We start from the raw sequence: 4895 nt of genomic DNA on the forward strand, positions 1-4895 counted from the left end.
CAATTTCTTTCCTTTTTCAAAGATACTTACTAACAATTAATGATTTGATTGAACATTTTTTGCCTTTTCTGTTGAGGAAGGTTTTATGTTTGAATCATATCTTTTCTTGTTAGGCAAGTCATTAATTTTTAAAATCAATCTTTTTAAATTATTTTCAAATCAAATCTTTTTAAAATTGTTTTCAAATCATATCTTTTCAATCATATCTTTTTAAAACCATAACTTTTCAATCAAATCTTTTTAATCACATCTTTTCAAAATAAGTTTTCAATCAATCTTTTTGATTTCTAATTTCAAAATCTTTTTCAAAAATCACTTGATTTCTTTTCCACTCTTATTTTCGAAAATCAATTAAGTGTTTTTCAAAATGTTTTCAAAATCTTTACTTAATTTTCGAAAATTACTTCCCTTCTTCTCACATCCTTCTACTTTTGGACTAACACTATCTCTTAATGCAAAATTCGAACTCCATCTTCTTTGATAAGTTCGAATTTTCTACTTCTGTCTTCTACTTTTCTTTTCCTCTGACACCTCAAGGAATCTCTATACTGTGACATAGAGGATTCCATATTTTCTTGTTTTCTTCTCTTTCATATGAGCAGGAACAAAGACAAAGGCATTCTTGTTGAAGCTGACCGAATTCTTCAAAGAAGAAGAACACATGGCAGCCGAAACAACAACAATGCAAACAATGCAAGGAAGGTGGTGGGTGACTTTACTGCACCTACTCCCGACTTTTAGGGGAGAAGCATCTCTATCCCTGCCATTAGAGCAAACAACTTTGAGCTTAAGCCTCAATTAGTTTCTCTAATGCAACAGAATTGCAAGTTCCATGGACTTCCAATGGAAGATCCTCATCAGTTCTTAGCTGAATTCTTGCAAATCTGTGACACAGTCAGACTAATGGGTTGACCCTGAGGTCTATAGACTGATGCTATTCCCTTTTGCTGTAAGAGACGAGCTCGGACATGGTTGGACTCTCAACCTAAGGAAAGCCTGGACTCTTGGGAAAAGCTAGTCAATGCCTTCTTGGCAAAGTTCTTTCCACCACAAAGATGGAGTAAGCTTAGAGTGGAAGTCCAAACCTTCAGACAGAAGGATGGAGAATCCCTCTATGAAGCTTGGGAAAGATACAAACAATTAATCAGAAGATGTCCCTCAGACATGCTTTCTGAATGGAGCATCATAGGTATTTTCTATGATGGTCTCTCTGAACTATCCAAGATGTCTTTGGATAGCTCTGCTGGAGGATCTCTTCATCTGAAGAAGACGCCTGCAGAAGCTCAAGAATTGATTGAAATGGTTGCAAATAACCAATTCATGTACACTTCTGAAAGAAATCCTGTGAACAATGGGACTAGTCAGAAGAAAGGAGTTCTTGAGATTGACACTCTGAATGCCATATTGGCTCAGAACAAGATATTGACTCAACAAGTCAATTTGATTTCTCAAGTCTGTCTGGAATGCAAAATGCACCAAGCAGTACTAAGGAAGCTTCATCTGAGGAAGAAGCCTATGATCCTGAGAACCCTTCAATGGAAGAGGTGAATTACCTAGGAGAACCCTATGGAAACACCTACAATTCTCCATGGAGAAATCACCCCAATTTCTCATGGAAGAATCAAGAGAGACCTCAACAAGGTTTCAATAACAATAATGGTGGAAGAAACAGGTTTAGCAATGGCAAGCCTTTTCCATCATCTTCTCAGCAACAGACAGAGAGTTCTAAGCAGAATACTTCTGACTTAGCAACAATGGTCTCTGATCTAATAAAGACCACTCAAAGTTTCATGAATGAAACAAGGTCCTCCATCAGAATTTGAAGGACAAGTAGGTCAGCTGAGCAAGAAAGTTACTGAACTCCCTCCTAGCACTCTCCCAAGTAATACAGAAGAAAATCCAAGAGGAGTGCAAAGCCATAGACATGGCCGAATATGGAGAGGAAAGAGAGGAGGACGCCACTGAGGAAGACCTCAGTGGGCCTGTACCAATCTCCTCTGAGTTTCCTCAATGAGGAACAATGGGAATCTGAGCTCAAAATGAGACCATAGAGATTCCATTGGACTTACTTCTGCCATTCATGAGCTCTGATGAGTATTCTTCCTCTGAAGAGATGAATATGTCACTGAAGAGCAAGTTGCTAAATACCTTGAAGCAATCATGAAGCTAAATGACAATTATTTGGAAATGAGACTTGGGATGATGATCACCTTTGCTCACCAAAGAACTGGATGACTTGTCTAGGCAGAAACTGCCTCAAAAGAGGCAGGATCCTGGGAAGTTTTCTATACCTTGTACCATAGGCACCATGACCTTCAAGAAGGCCTTGTGTGACTTAGGGTCAAGTGAAACCTCATGCCCCTCTCTGTAATGGAGAAATTAGGGATCTTTGAGGTGCAAGCTGCAAGAATCTCATTAGAGATGGCAGACAATTCAAGAAAACAAGCTCATGGACTTGTAGAGAATGTTTTGGTGAAGATTGAAGACCATTACATCCCTACTGATTTCATAGTCCTAGAGACTGGAAGTGCATGGATGAATCCATCATCCTTGGCAGACCCTTCCTAGCCACAGCAAAGGCTGTGATTGATGTTGATAGAGGAGAGTTGATCATTCAAGTGAATGAAGAATCCTTGGTTTAAGGCCCAAGGACATCCCTCTATCATCATGGAGAGGAAGCATGAAGAGCTTCTCTCAAACAGAGCCAAGCAGAGCCCCCACAGTCAAACTCTAAGTTTGGTGTTGGGAGGCCACAACCAAACTCTAAGTTTGGTGTTGAACCCCCACATTCAACTCTAAGTTTGGTGTTGGGAGGTTCCAACACGGTTCTGAGTATTTCTGAGGCTCCATGAGAGTCCTCTGTCAAGCTAATGACATTAAAGAAGCGCTTGTTGGGAGGCAACCCAATATTTATAGTTAACTATTTTCTTTTGTTATTTTATCTTTTTGTAGGTTGATGATCATAAGAAGTCACAAAATCCATTGAAAAAGCAAAACAGAATGAAAAACAGGAAGAAAAATAGCACACCCTGGAGGAAGAAGCTGCTGGCGTTTAAACGCCAGTAAGCCTAGCAGTTGGGCGTTTAACGCCCAGTCTGGCACCATTCTGGGCGTTTAACGCCAGAAAGGGGCACCAGACTGGCGTTAAACGCCAACAAAGGGCTACAACCTGGCGTTAAACGCCAGGAATGGGCACCAGCCCGGCGTTTAACGCCAGAAATGGCTCAAAACGTGGATTTTGATGCCATTTGGTGCAGGGATGACTTTTCCTTGACACCTCAGGATCTGTGGACCCCACAGGATCCCCACCAACCCCACCACTCTCTCTCTTCTTCTTCTTTTGCTCGAGGACGAGCAAACCTTTTAAGTTTGGTGTGGTAAAAGCATTGCTTTTTGTTTTTCCATAACCATTTATGGCATCCAAAGCCGGTTCAACTGAGAAGGCATGACCTCAAGCCCATCACTAAGAAGAAGATGGAGCAAACAAGAGACCCCTCTCATCAGAGATCCCTGAGATACCTCAAGGGATGCACTTTCCTCCACAAGACTATTGGGAGCAACTGAACACCTCCCTAGGAGAATTAAGTTCTAACATGGGACAACTAAGGGTGGAGCACCAAGAACATGCCATCCTCCTCCATGAAATTGGAGAAGATCAAAGGATCATGAGAGAGGAGCAACAAAGACAAGGAAGAGACATTGAGGAGCTCAAGCACTCCATAGGATCTTCAAGAGAAAGAAAGAGCCGCCATCACTAAGGTGGACCCGTTCTTTAATCTCCTTGTTCTTTATTTTTCCGTTTTTCGAATTTTAGTGCTTTATGTTTATCCATGTTTGTGTCTTATGATCATTAGTGTCTTAGTGTCTATGCCTTAAAGCTATGAATATGAATCCATCACCTTTCTTAAATGAAAACTGTTTTTATCACAAAAGAACAAGAAGTACAGGATTTCAAATTCATCTTTAAAACTAGCTTAATTAGTTTGATGTGGTGGCAATGCTTTTGTTTTCTGAATGTATGCTTGAACAGTGCATATGTCTTTTGAATTTGTGGTTCATGAATGTTAAAGTTGTTGGCTCTTGAAAGAATGATGAAAAGGAGACATGTTACTGAGGATCTGAAAAATCATAAAAATGATTCTTGAAGCAAGAAAAAGCAGTGAATACAAAAAACAAAAAAAAAAGAGAAACAGAAAACGAAAAAAAAAAGAAAAGAAAAGAAAAGAAAAAAGAAGAAAAAAAGTTGTGATCCAAGGCAAAAAGAGTGTGCTTAAGAACCCTGGACACCTCTAATTGGGGACTTTAGCAAAGCTGAGTCACAATCTGAAAAGGTTCACCCAATTATGTGTCTGTGGCATGTATGATCCGGTGGTACTGGAAGACAGAGTGCTTTGGGCCACAGCCAAGACTCAATAGTAGCTGTGTTCAAGAATCATCATACTTAACTAGGAGAATCAATAACACTATCTGGATTCTGAGTTCCTAAAGAAGCCAATCATTCTGAATTTCAAAGGATAAAGTGAGATGCCAAAACTGTTCGGAGGCAAAAAGCTACTAGTCCCGCTCATCTAATTTGGAGCTTAGTTTCATTGATGATTTGGAGTCTATAGTATATTCTCTTCTTTTTATCTTATTTGATTTTCAGTTGCTTGGGGACAAGCAACAATTTAAGTTTGGTGTTGTGATGAGCGGATAATTTTGTACGCTTTTTGGCATTGATTTTAGTATGTTTTTAGTATCTTTTAGTTAGTTTTTATTATATTTTTATTAGTTTTTAGTTAAATTCACTTTTTCTGGACTTTACTATGAGTTGTGTGTTTTTGTGATTTCAGGTATTTTTTGGCTGAAATTGAGGGATCTGAGCAAAAATCTGATCCAGAGACTGAAAAGGACTA

General features: G+C 39.3%; 1 non-coding gene across 1 annotated transcript; it reads right to left on the reverse strand.

Moving 5' to 3' along the window:
• Positions 1-1062: 1062 nt before the first annotated feature.
• On the reverse strand, positions 1063-1170 carry LOC130951883 (small nucleolar RNA R71). The gene has a single exon (XR_009074137.1). It is a non-coding gene; the product is annotated as a small nucleolar RNA R71 (small nucleolar RNA).
• Positions 1171-4895: the final 3725 nt, after the last annotated feature.

This window comes from Arachis stenosperma, chromosome 1, assembly GCF_014773155.1.
Source record: "Arachis stenosperma cultivar V10309 chromosome 1, arast.V10309.gnm1.PFL2, whole genome shotgun sequence".
Taxonomy (NCBI): Eukaryota; Viridiplantae; Streptophyta; class Magnoliopsida; order Fabales; family Fabaceae; genus Arachis; species Arachis stenosperma.